General features: G+C 41.9%; 1 pseudogene; it reads left to right on the top strand.

Moving 5' to 3' along the window:
* The first annotated feature begins 9641 nt into the window (after nucleotides 1-9641).
* Nucleotides 9642-9759, top strand: LOC138505403 (5S ribosomal RNA; annotated as a pseudogene).
* The last annotated feature ends 4729 nt before the right edge of the window (nucleotides 9760-14488 follow it).

Below are 14488 nucleotides of genomic sequence, written 5' to 3'. Positions count from 1 at the left end.
GTGTAAAAACATTTTATACAGCTGATTAGTTTGAATAGAATACATTCACAGCAATTCTGGTATTCAATTCTATGGCTCACATATACTTTAAGAGAGAAGGTGACTTATTTGCCAGTGAATCACTGCATATTATGGCTATCTTGTAAGGACTATACATGCCTTATAACTTGATAAGTTTTAGCAAGTTCTCATTTTTAGTGATACCTGTCAATTATGAATATCCATGTGTCTTCTGCTTGTTTGAACGCCGTTAAAACGTTTATATACATTAATTTACAGGCTTCAGAACACAAGATCACCCGGTCTGGAAAGAACGGTGGCGGCGGGTTTACCGCCAACGTTATTTCCAGACCGGGTGACTCGTAATAAGGCCCGATATTTAATTAGATATTCTGCCATGACCCAGATTTTTTTGTGGCCAAAAAGTATTGGATTGAAATCTACATAATTTGTGCATTTGTTTTGAGTTGTTATCCAATCGTAATGGTACAATTTCAATAGAGCATGATTTGGGTTTTGTAGCAATAGTTTGATACCGATATCAGCATCAGACAGGAGGTCTAGAATGAAGTTTCTCCAATTCACTAGGAATACATGTTTTGACAATAACAGATATGCTGCCAAGGTACATGGGAAATTGTTAGAATGGTTCATTTGTAGGCATTTCCTTAGCAAGGAACATAGTTTCCAGGAATAGATGGTGAATAGAGAGAGTGCTCCTAACTCAAAACGGATCATTGAAATTGGAGTAGATTTTGGCAAATTGAAAATGTTTCACCAGAATCTTCCCTTTATTCTATCCCAGAAGGATTTTTTGCGTGGCAAGTTCATTTCAGCACCATATGTTATAATAGGTATTGCTTTTTTTAATGCTATACCATCAGGGAGCTATGATTTTGGCTTGAGCTACAACAGGAGACAATTTAGATTCTATGTTGACCAAGCATAAATTATCATTTGGTTGGTTATTTATGATGACTCCTAAATACTTGTAGTATGGAGTGACCATCAGTTTTTTTTCCCGTAGCAACCATGTAAATGATTTGGATTGGAGCTGTCTTGGTTTAACACATTCCATGATTTGTATTTTCCCCAGGTTGATGGACATGCAGACCTCTTTGTGTTTTAGATAGTAGAATGAGGTCATTAGCATACAAGAGCCATGGGATTAATTGAGAACCCAGCTTTGGTGCGTCAGAATTAATATTGATGAAACTATTCCCCATGTCTAAGATAAGGATGAAGAGGGTAGAGGCTAATATCCACCCTTGTTTAAGGCCTCAGGGTGTGAAAAAGGAGGCTGTCACGAGTCCATCTAAAGTCAACCTTACCTGCATTGAGGTATCATAATGAAGTAGATCAATTAGTGTCACTAAGGACGATGGACAATGCAGTTTCTGCTGTTTTTTTATTAGCAAAGCTCTGTCAATGGAATCGAAGGCCAATCGGAAGTCTACGAAGGCCATAAAGAAGGGCTGTCACTGGGACATAAAGTGGGACTTGATTGCATTAATAGTTGTAACGTTAATAGCTGTGCCCAGACCTGCCACAAATCCTGTTTGAAACAGGTCTCAATTATTAGATGCTGAAGTCCATTTGTTCAAATCTCTAAGGATGATACGTGCAAGGATCTTATCGGGAGTATCAAGAAGGGTGATTGGTCTACAGTTAGATGGATCTTGTTGGTCGCCCTTCTTGAATACTGGTATAATGGTTGAATGGCGCCACGATTTTGGTATCCGTTGTGTTTCTATAATCTGAGAGAATAGGTTAAAAATAATTGCTGCCCATAATTCAGGAAATGTTTTTAAGCATCAGATTTGTCAATCATTCGGGACAAGGAGCCCTTGAACAACTAGCTTTATTTATGAAATATTATACATCCTCTTTGCTAAATTGAAGATCAAAGCGTCCGATTTCAGGTACATCAGAGATTTTTGTCATACTCACTGGGCAGGCGTAAAGATTGGTAAAGTGGATCACCCATTGTGTCTTATTAACACCGTTAATTTGGATAGTCAATTGGGGACCAGTATTTGTTTTGTTTATGAGGGCCCAAATTTGAGCTGAGTTTTTGTTAGCCATCGTTTTAAGCATTAATTCACCATCATTTTGAAATAAGACAGATTGCCGCGAGGGAATCCAATTTTTGTATCGTGTTTCGATTGCTCTAATGGTGGGCCTTCTTGATTCTGCTGATAATGACATTGCAATTTTCTTTTCGCGCCTATAAAGTGATTTTCTTTCTTTCACAAGCACATCAAATGTATGCAAAATTTTGAATTTTCTTTTACTCTTTTTTGTCAGTGCAAGTTTCGGAATAAGTGTAATACGTCACTATATTCAAATTCTTTATAATCGTAGGACTTGGAAGATTCTTTATATGCTTCCTTTAATACATCATTAAACCTAAGTAAAGATCCTTCTGTCCAATGAAGTCTGTTTTGGGCATTATTTAATGTTAAAGTACCATGCATTTCAATGCGATTTTGGAATTTCGGTTCGCAATTCAGCTGCAATTTCAGATTAAGCATTTAGTGGTCACTATCCTTTGTGGATATTACTTGAAATTGGGTTGTATGGGAGAAAAGCGCAGGGACCACATATACATAATAGATTATAGCTCTGGAGGGTCCTCTCTTCCATGTGTTGTGTGGCGGAATTTCCCCCTGTAAGGCACTGTTGACCATGATCATATTTCTTGATTGAATCAACTAATTCCAATCCCAATAATCTATCATCATTCTGTATTGCCACTATGTCTAAGCAATGTAGGTTTAGATCTCCGGCAACTATAATATGCGCAACTGATGGGACCAGAGTAATCAATTCCCAGAGCTTGTCCAAGTCTTTAAAATAGTGTTTGTCAGACATAGCCGATGGATTCCAGTGTATATTAAGCATGACAAAATCAACTTTGTTGATCTTCACTTTTACTAACTGCATAAATGGGTTGGGATTGATCCATGGTACAAGGATAATGTCAGAGCTAATCTTTGTAGCAATTAAAAGGCCTGAAATTGGTCTGCGCTTTTTGGGACGTATGGCTGGATTTAGTATTATGTTGTGATTATCCTATGAGGGGACTCTCTCGTAATAACACTATATGGTATTGTTCTAATTCATTTTCTGAATTTTTCAGCAAATGTGCAAATCCTCTGGTGTTCCAGCTCACCAAGTATATGCTAGTGGCCGATATATTCGTGTCTAATTACATGTTTGTATTACCACAAGAACAGAGTGTCCGGGGGTTCAAATTTACAGATTTAAATTAGGCATCAGCAAAATGATTTACTTCATTGCACACTGTGGGCTGTCTGTTTTCCAGTACACGTGAGTGAGTCAGCATACCCGCAGATGAGGCACCACTGAGATTTCGAATCCCAAAGCAAATAGATAATTCTTTGCTAACCACATTGTATTCAGCCCCACTCTGAGGTTAGACATATTCTTGATGTTGTTAGGTTTTTCACATAAAGGAATTCAATGTGATCAATACCTACTGAACCAAAATCCTCCAAAATGGGTATTTCGGCCAGGATTGCCAATATGCTGGCTCTGTTCAAATCATACTTAGGAAAGGGCATTGCACGAAGGCTAATAATCATTGAATAAAGGTCACTTTCTCTGTTACGCAATTGTTGAGAAGCTGTGTTCCTACTGCGGAAAGTGTTGTTTGATTTAATACAGCACTCATTGTGATTCTTGTTAAATGGGTTCAATGGATGCTGTGAAAGTAACATCTGACTTTTGTTGTACATGGGCACAGAGTTATGTACTTGCGTATCAGCGTGGTTACAGGGTTGTGGGTTGGGTATTTGTGACATAGAGGACCGGGAAGTCATGTAGCGCTCTACAGACAATCTAATTTCTTCCCTCTTGTCAGTTGGAGGGTCGATCCGATGAGTTTTAGAAGAGTCCTTTATTTGTATCAAAGTTGGAGTTTGATCTGATAACTGATCTTGCTCCACCCCAGTTAACATAAATCCTGTCTTTCCCCTTTGGCAGGGTTGCATGGGCGGGACAGAAAGAATCTACCTGACTTGCGCTTACACTGGGAGCCACACTCTGTTCGCTATTTGGATATCTGTATCACACACACGCCCCGGGAAATGCACACCTGTAACACGCTTATAGCGGTAGATGGTATTAGGAACTCTATGTTCTTCTGGACCAGGCTACCACTTTCTCTTATGGGCAGGGTTGCCATAGTTAAGATGATTGTCCTACCCAGGTTGCTATACTTTTTCACCAATGTCCATTATTACATTGAGGCAGCCTTTTTTCATTCTTTAGAGGTTCTGCTGAGGGATTTTTTGTGGGGTTTGTGGGGACATAAATTGGCAATTAACATGTTGTGCTTGTCCTACAGGGACGGTGGGGTGCAGATACTGAAATTAGAACTTTATTACTTGGCGTTCAGTTTAGTTTTGTTGCGAAATGGCTGTCGAATGATCCTACCACTGAATCTGAATTGCTTTTGCCATTGGTGAGACCAGCCTGGCTTAAAGAGGTTCTTTGGCTTGCAACTACTCCACAACCTTTGCTGGTGAACCTGGGCAGTCAGATATGGGCTAGGGTCTTGAAGTTACTTGGTGTGCGTCAGCCTCATTTGCCCAACACCCCGATCATTATGGGCATAAGTGCCGGTGTCAGTGAATTAAAGGTGATAAGGCACTGGGAAAACAAGGGTATATCTGCCTGGGGGGATATGTATAACAATGGGATGTTTAGGGATCTGGAAAGTTTGATGTTACATGAAAGCCTCCCTAGGGGACAGTTTCTGAGGTACATGTGGGTGGTGATGATAGCTAAGTGTCAATGGGCATCATGGCCTGTGAACCAGATGAAAACACGTTTCTTGCTTTGCTATACACCCTGGAGGATGGCTGGAGGCCTGTCTCTAGACTTTATGAGTGTTTACTAAAAGGAATAGTATTAGGAATGCTACACTGAATGGGCGCTGGGAGATGAATGTCGACCCAGTCATGCCAGATGCACAATGGGACCAGGCTTTGATTTTTATTAAAAATGAATCCCGAAATGTCAGATTCAGATTGCTCCGGGTAAACTTGCTCCATCGCACCTACACGACTCTCAGTAGGATGGCTAAATTTAACTTGAATAACACATCAGCTTGCCCCTGGTGCATGCAGGAAGGCACTGACTTTATACATATGTTCTGCAGATGTACGAAAGCACAGGGGTTCTGGGCCCAAATTGAACAAGCCTGTCCCGCTGCTGGAATTACTAGGTATCATTGGAGTCCGCTTGAATGTTTGTTGGGTGTTGGGTGTGTATCCCAGGCCTAGTAAATATAAGCATGTGGTTGAATGTATGGACCTTGCATGTATTCTGGCAAAGAGACGTCTGGCCATGGCATGGAAGCTTAAAAAAGGGGCCGCAATGTGTACTGTGGCGTCACGACTTTCGAACTTGGTGTGAAGCTGAGACGAAAGCATGGTTTGGAGCACTGTGGAAGAATGATGGCAATTCTGTTGATGCTTTTGAAGCCTGGAAACAGCTCACCCAGACTATGTTCTATCCCTCTGACAATATGCCGCCCTGAATGCGCTTTTACAGTCGCATGCCTTATATGTACAACAGATATAAATGATAATGATAATGATGTGTTATTTATATAGCGCCTTTATCCAAAGCGTATCTGAGTTCTGTTGGAATTATGGCTCAGTGACTGGTTTTGCCACGCCGCTGCACCCATTGGAACGCCCCATATTACAGTGAATGTTGGTAGATTTCACAATATGTCTAGTTTGTAGTTTCTCTGTTTGGCCATGTTTGCATTGTGAAGATTGCATATTGGATTACAATGTACTGTGATTATTGAAAATGCCAACACACAGATTTAAAAATAAATTAGTTATTTTGATAGGTGGGGAAATTCTCGTTAGGGTAGATATAGTGAGGTGTTTATCAAACCTTTTGAGTTTAATAAAATGGCATCTTTTAAAAAGCTTCACAAAGTTGTCCGCCTCACATTTCTGACCCCTCGCATTTTCTTCAGCGGGGCGTGTTAACAGAACAGGGTCAGAAACCATGTCAGTCATATTTAAAGGGCCCTGCACATTGTGGCACTGCACAACCCCCATATATCCTACAAATATTTGGAAATCTGACCGAAAGGGAGTTATGGTAACAGCTTTAACCTGGGGATTCCTTGTGGCATAAGTGGGGAACCCCCAGTGAGGGATCATGCATGCCCTGTCCCCCAGGGGCTGATAAAGGTAGTGTACTCACCTCCCTAGTTACAAAGCAGGTTCTGGAGATGGATCCCGAACTTTGAGCACATCTGCCACCCTTTTGAGTCAAAAATAGTGGTGATTTGGCCTTCTCTCGGTTTTATGTTCTAAAAGACATTGGTCCACCTGCAGGACTAGGTCCAACAATTCTAAAAATACTCTTGTTCAGGTAGTTATCAAAGTCTGGATATCTGTCAATTCAACTTTAAGGCCAATGTATGGAGGGTGGCTACATATGACAAGTCCCTGCTCACCTATTTTACTTCTAGAGAATTAAAGTTACTGGCTTGTGTCCTGTTCCTGGTGTGCAATATCCTAGACAATTCCATGACAATGGTGTAAAATCATTGGGCTAGGGATAGTTTGTTTAGTATTATTTGAGTATTTGGTAGTGCTCTCTGATGGCAAGGTTTCTTGCGATTCCTGTTTTGGGTAAAAGGTTGCTGGAACCGAAGGAGTCCAACCTCGGATACTCCTGGGCTGAAGCTTTGTGTACTGGCACGTTGCATGTTCATGAAGGTATTGCTGCTATGAAGATTGACAAGGTCACCACAGATAATCTCTCTGGAGCCTTCTGTTGATGTTTCAAGGGTGTTTATTTGAAATTGTACACAACTCATAGGTTTCAGTTGATCTCGCCATGGGTTCTGTGCAGTCAGGGGTCTTGGGAAATGTGGTGCTAGGGCTGTCCCCTGTCTCTTGAGCTGCCCTGTGCTTTCCCTCCTTCCGAGCCCAGGAGTCCATAACCAGGTTGGTACTAGGGCAAGGTAACCCCTACTGTCTGTTTTTCTTGCTAACACTGCGTTGATGTCACTAAATGATAGCTACCTGACTCCCGAGGGGCCTGCTGTGTCGTCCCTCTCCTAGCCCAACTTAGTTTTCTAGGGAAGTAAGGGATGGGGCCTCCTTCCACCCGGATCTACTGACTCATCACTCACATACAGTCCCACCTAACCTACACTGGGTCCCAAGATGTTCTCCTCCCTTCAACGCTACTATGCCTCTGATATTACCTCCACCTCCCTTCCTCCCCCTTTAATGTTACTTCTCTTCTCAGCTCCTTCTCCCACTACAACTATTACCAATACTACCACCAAACCACTCCCTTCTAGGTTACGTCTCCTCCCTAACATTCAGTCTCCTCATCACTACTACCACTTTGCTACTACTACTACCTCTCTGCTGTTACCACTGCTCCTACTCCACTACTGCTCCTCAACACTACTGCCTCTCTACTGCCACTACCATGCATCGCTACCACTACTCTCCGTCACCTGCTACTACCCCTACCACCAGCTCTACAGATAAGGGGCATAATCAGCCACTTTTACTCCATAATAAGGGTGCAAAGAGTCAGGAATTATATAATACTCGGACACAAGTTAGACATGATTTTGGCTAAAGGCTTTTATTAGAACGTAAAAAGGGGTTGGGAAAAAAGGCCTCCCTGTCCCTGCACTAGCAGAGTTTCCCTAGCTAAACGCAAAACTAAGGATCTGTCAGTGTCAGACTGTCCAAAACAAAAGCATCCTGTGTCCAAAGTACTATTCTGATCCTCACACTCTAAATGAATTCTAAGGTGAAAAGGATAATGTCTTTGGCCTTCAGTGATTTGTTAATGTTCAAAAGAAAGAAAAAAAAGGTGCAACTCCCACAAAAAGAAGTCTATCATATCAAGGATGGATATCCTTGCCATAGAGGGTCTTTCCCTTCCCCTGTATTCTTCTTCACTTTCTTGGGTTACACATAACTTTTGCCCTTGACTCAATGAAATGTCAATAACTGTTATCTTCAAACTGATTGTCTCTCTTTTTATGTGTGGTCGGGATACTTGGTGTACTCTTCTGCCAGCGTTACTGTTCTCAACTCTCTTAAACCAACACAGCCTGCTGGCTAGTTCTTGTTTCGCCTTCAGTTGCAATTTACCTGGTTTAATTCCATACCAGGATTTGTTTTACACATTTGCAACTGCCTGGTATACTTGCCTGCCACAATTCTTGAAAACACACACTTGTAATTGCCCGGTATACTCTCCTGCCAATGCTTTTTTCAAATGTGTGCTTCTGCTCACTCTCCCACTTTTGATGCTTCTGCTTTTTAGCCCCACTGGCTAATATACTTCATAATATATATATATATATATATATATATATATATATATATATATATATATATATATATATATATATATATATATATATATATTTCTTTAGTGTATCTTTTTTATGCTTGCAACTTGCATTGACAAACTTGACAGTCTTTCCTCTTCAAAAACTGCTCTTTCAATCTTTCTCTCTCCAGTTTTTTAAACCATTTCTTTACTCTCTCTCTTGGTTTTGGTATGTATAATTATATCAGTTTGGCATGGCTGCCAATATGCCCCGTTGTTCCCTCTGTCCCTCCGTGGACTCACCAGTTCTTGATGGCGTTTCTTGCTTTTTCTTTGGCATGCTGATGACGGTCTCCTGCTGCTTTCTGCTTTCGTATCGTTTCTCCACCATTTTTCAGCTTCCTAAGGCTTCTGCTGCACTTGTCTGCTTCGCATGGGACTCCTGTGAGCAAATTGCTGTTCTCTGACCCCGGCGAATGCCCATGGCTTCTGGCATTCTCGCTTTGTGTCATCCGCTTCCGGTAGCCTTCTCCTTTCCAGTTCCCGAGCCGGTTGGCTCCACCGACTTCCTCCCAGACGTTCCTTCACACGGAAAGGAGCAACTTGCTCCTGGCAGCAGTTTCTCTTCGTTCTTTGTTTCAGTGATTTAAATGTCCCGGGCACAGGTGGGTGCTCGCTGCCACTAGAGCGCTGCCTGTGCGTGACGATTCATGTGCTCTGCACTACTCCACTCCTCTTTCTCATCCGAGTGTTGTGGAGAATATGGGAATAGTAGTCCCTTCCTGCCTGAAAACACAATATGAGTGTTTGCAATGGGTTTTAAAGGCAAACTAGTTTTGAAAGACAGAATCCTTAAAGGTTGCTAGCTTCACAGACTGCGCTCAATCATAAGTTTGCCACAATAATGTGGTGTCAGTCGGTGCAGTTAGAGAAATTAGAAAATGAGTCCATTAATTTGAGACACACTTTGTGAGTTATAAGTAGGGTTCATGTATTTTGATAATAACAAAAACACATGTGTTGCTATCATACATGGTATTGACAAAAAAATCAAATGAGCAGTTCAAAGGGTCATACTTTGACATCCAATTAATCATGCATGAATAGACCCTGGTCACACTTAATTGGCCTATCCATATATTAAATGTGTTCTGAAAAGAGATAGATTTGGTCACGACACATAAATTTGGTCACGCCACGCCACCTTTAAGCATCTAGTCGGCTAGACCATGCAGTATTGAAAGACAATTGAGAAATGGCTCACTTCCTGAACATGGAGCACACCACACTAAATGCGCCTGATCTCGTCTGATCTCAGAAGTTAAGCAGTGTCGGGCCTAGTTAGCACCAAGATGGGAGACCGCCTGGGAATACCAGGTGCTGTAGGCTTTTCTGTGCTCCATGTTCAGGAAGTTCAGGAATGTGTTTTTTGTTAATATCAAAATACAGGAACCCTACTTATAACTCACAAGGTGTGTCTCAAATTAATGGACTCATTTTCTAATTTCTCTTAACTGCACGTATTGTGGCAAACTTATGATTGAGCGCAGTCTGTGAAGCTAGCAACCTTTAAGGATTCTGTTTTTCAAAGGTTAGAGTGGAAACTCACCAGTCTAACCCTACGGCTGCAGCCGCCTCCTAATTGCTCAAATTAATACCAACTTGTGATATTTTAGGAGTGCGCAACCACAAATCCTCTTGGCCGCATTTTCCACAACATCCTGAGTTATAGGTTTGAAAGACGATTATGTGGAATTGGGAAAAGTGTCTTTCACAAGTTTACAAGGCTGATTAGATTTTGAGAGTTGGCCTTTGGGATGTAACAAAAGATGTTTTACTACTCTCCATGGGTGGAAGATGGAATGGGTTACAAAAGGCTATTAGGCAAGGGGAATCGGAGAGGTATCTTCAGAAAGGAATGGGGGGTACCATGTCTCACGCAATGATACCATCACCCCCCATGTGATCCTCCTTCATATAAGCACCCCCAGGGTCAGGATCAGGTAGCGGCTGCCGTCACCTGGTCACATGGGAAGGAGTAATGATACCATCGGATTCATCACAATAGGCAATTACTTCCCAAAAATTTAAATAGGCAGTAAAATACTCCCATAAAAAATAGAAAATGGACACATAGGAGCTTGCGCCTCTGTTCTTGCCCTCACTGCTCCATGTGTATGTTTGGATCAGTAGTGCACATTGTACCACAGGAAGAAACTATTATTAATGCCTGACACAAAGAGGTAAAACCATATCTTGGAATGTGCATGAATAACTAGGTGCAAAGAGAGATTTAGTATAAAAACCTTTCTGTTCCACAGTTAAAAACATATTTGTACTCTCTTATAAAATACACCCATTGGGAATGGGACTGACTTTTGTTCTTCCTAAAAATTAAGTTTAAATCCCAACTTTTAAAAAAAGGGAAGTAAAATACTCCCACTTCAAATTCGTATCTTGAGCATTGCCTACCGCTCTAGTTCTACTGCTGCTTCTGTCTGTCTTTACTCTCACTACCACACTCTACTTACTACTGCTTACCTCTCCGCCCCACTACTACTTGTTAGAGTGTAGAAGTAAGGCACAGACACAATGGTGGCATGTTTTGGGCAGGAATTTTTATTAAATGAAAAAGTATTGGAGAAATGCTCCTCTGTCCCTAAAACGAAGAGGGGATTCCCTACCTCTAAGAAAACTAAGGAAATTGAATGTTCAAAACGATAGTTATGTCTCAAAAAGCCTACCTCTGTCCCTGACATTAATAACTTAAACCAACAGTGCAACGATGATCTCTTCCTAAAGTAAAGTGTTCTTTGTAGATCCAACCAACAGAAAAGTTCCCAGTCTCTCGGGTTATCAAAAATTGTGAAGACAAAGAAATGTTCAAAACGATAGAACTCCAAGGTTACGGTCGTAATCATTTCCCCTAGTTTCCTTCTTGTAGTGTTTCTCTCCTTCTTGGGCCTCTCATGACTATATTTTCTTACACAATGGTCAGTAGGCAGTTCACAAGAATATGCTCCTTATATTTCTACTGTTTATCCCACCAACTTGGCACACAACGTTTACCAAACATAGGATTTGTTTCAACATATATTTTTTACTTATTTTGGGTGCGGGTCCCAGACTCGCAGTATTCAGAATGGCTTGGTTTTTTTCACTACTAAGCAATTGTCCTCTCATGGACTGTCCCTCTTTTGTTTGCAAGTCCCACACTCGCAATATTCAAACCGGCTTGGTACACTCTCCTGCCAAGCCTTAATCATCTCTGCGAGTCCCAGACTTGTAAAATTCTGATAGGCTTTTGTTTGTTTCTCATATAAGTGCTGTCCCAGACTCGCACTTCGTTCCCACAGTCCCAGACCCTCTTGTTCCAGCTTCTGCCTTCACCACCTTGCTCCCCCAGACTTGCAGTGCCTCTTGGGTAGCCCGCGCACCTGATCGCTTCTTCCTGGTAGGTACCAGTGTTTCCCGAGCAGCTACTTTGTCGCTTGAGGCTCAGGTAGCGTTCGGCACTCCATCTCGGTCTGCAGTGGCTAGGAAAACATCTGCTTCTACCCGGCAGTGCGTCCTTTCACATGAACGCTTTGCTGGTGCTCAGGATACCCATAGGGTTTTCTCGACAGCAGCCGAGCAGTCCTTGTGCCTGGACCGCATTCGGGTTCCCCTTCTCCGCTCGCGGATTCAGTCCAGCTGGCTATCGTTTGCTTGCCCGCTGCATGGCTCACCGGAATCCTCCTTGGAGTACCGTCCTCGTCTTAAACTCTGCATTTGAAAATGGAATTGCTTTGGGCCAATCACATTCATTGAGAAACTAGAGGGCTCTGTGAGACAGGCATGGTATCAAGAGAGAAACAGACTCAAAGATGTTAGTTTCAAAACCTTTATTTACTAAGGTTCCTGGAATGGTGTAATGCCTAACTGGCCCTAACTCTAAAGGGGTGGTTCCCTTAACTGATGTTTCTAATGGCCGTCAATGTCTATGAGTCCAAAACAATAGTCCGTCTGTGTCAAAACCTATGCTTGTCCTCACTCTTTACACGTGTTAGGAAGTCTTTAAAAAAGGAAAAATAGTGGTGCAACAGAGAATAGGAAAAACCAAGGTTTGTTTCAGGTGACTTTCTCACCAGGTGTGATGTGGTCAGCTTCACAAAAATGAGTTCACTCATCAAAAGGCTATTCATCATACATTCTCCGTAATTCTTGTCGCAGTCTTACACTTTCAAATGTCTTAATTTCCTTGGGATTCCCTTCCCCAAGCATTAGCTTTTCCAATTTCCAAAACACAAAGGAAATATACACATCTCCTTTCCAGACTCCTTGGGGTTCCCTTCACCAGGCTTTAACTCCGTTAGCATCAACACCCATAAGTATTTAACTTTGTTAGGCCTCTTAGGGTTCCCTTTCCCAAACGTAGGCCCATCTTAGATTCAAACACATGTTCAGTTTGTCAGGATGTACCTTTCCTTTTGTAAACATTTCTTTCATACACATTTCACCTGTGGGGTACAATGGGAAATCCCCCTCACTAACGTGACAGGGGGTTTAGATTCTATTAAAAACAGGAGGCGAGTATTATGCATTTCCATCTTTACTCTGAAACCACAGCAGCAAAGAAAAAACTTTACAAACAAAAAGTTTCAACAACAGAACTAGATAAGAGTTCAATGTCCATGCATGGGGAACTCCCCAAACCATCATGGAGGACAGGTCATGCCCTGCAGGGAACCAATGAGCAGGGACCCTCCTCTATATATATCCATTACTCTAACCCCAACCCCTCTTTCTGCAGCTGTCTTGCACCAGATGTCCAATGAAACGGTTGAACTGCGTAGCGCGGAGAAAGGATCCAGTGAAACTGGAGATCTCAACCTTCCCGCAGCCTGAATCTATGACGAAGTTCTTCTGGATAGGACTTCTCACCCAAATCTGAAACTATATGAAATATAACAGGGTGGGTGGGTGGAAGCAGAACAGCCAATACAAAGGGAGGGTGGGTGGGATAATACTCGCCTCCTGTCTTTAATAGAATCTAAACCCCCTGTCACGTTAGTGAGGGGGATTTCCCATTCTATGGCATGACAGGAGGCTTCATATTATGCAAGTTCAAAGCCCTTGCATCCCAATCCAAATCCCAACCTGAGCAATACACTAGTGATAAAATAAAATTATTATTCCAAATATTATTCCCATGACCAAACAGCTGCTTTGACAATTCCCTCCCCCAGGAGAGCATCTTAAACACTATAGCATCTTCCATTGAAGGACCAAGGTCAATTAACTCCCTTTCTCTGAAAATCTACTTAATCCATATGGCCCAAGGGTAAGAGACCCCGCAATAATGTTCCCACAGGAAAGCAGCTGAGAGGTATTTAGGGGTGAAGTCCAATTTAAGCATTTAAAAACACTTAAAAACTCATACATTAGAAAATGACCCAGACCTGGATAATAAATGGAGGAAACCCTATGGGTACCCAATCTGGCAATAACAAAGTTATTTTCCTGACCCCCGGGAGAACATTCCACTGTCCATATCTAAAGGGCTGAAACAGGAGATGTACTTTAACAGGAAAGAAACTCCACATGGATAACTTTGAAAACAGTTGTAGCACAGACAATCCTTACTTGAAAAAACAAAGATGTGGTAATACCATATGATATAATCGAAGCCGATAAGAAACACCTAGTCAAGGTGGAACCCCAAAACCAATGGACCTGAAGGTAACGCGCACCAAGTACTGCCAACCACCGTTTTCACCCTTAGCGACCATGTTTCGCTGCGATAATGGCAGTAAAATGCAATCATTGGCATGTAAAGTAGCCTTCGTAGACCGTTCTACCAGAACAACCTATTTCCGTTAAGGGAGAAACAGAAGCAAAATCTTAGTCACATACCCATCACTGAATAGCCGCCATCTAAAAGAAAACAGGCTTATTAAAGGCTTTCCAAAAGTCCTTGATGACCCAGATAGAGCACTGCGCAAAGAACTTCTGAAGCCCCAGGAAAAGATGAAAATATATTCTAATGAATAACAGAGGAACCATAAGAGAGAACTGATGGGCAGAGATAGACAAAGGTGGATAGGGATGACACTAGACAACATGCACTGTAAAATCC

Source organism: Ambystoma mexicanum, chromosome 11 (assembly GCF_040938575.1).
Source record: "Ambystoma mexicanum isolate Mex_15411 chromosome 11, UKY_AmexF1_1, whole genome shotgun sequence".
Taxonomy (NCBI): Eukaryota; Metazoa; Chordata; class Amphibia; order Caudata; family Ambystomatidae; genus Ambystoma; species Ambystoma mexicanum.
This window is presented reverse-complemented; position numbering and strand designations above follow the sequence as displayed.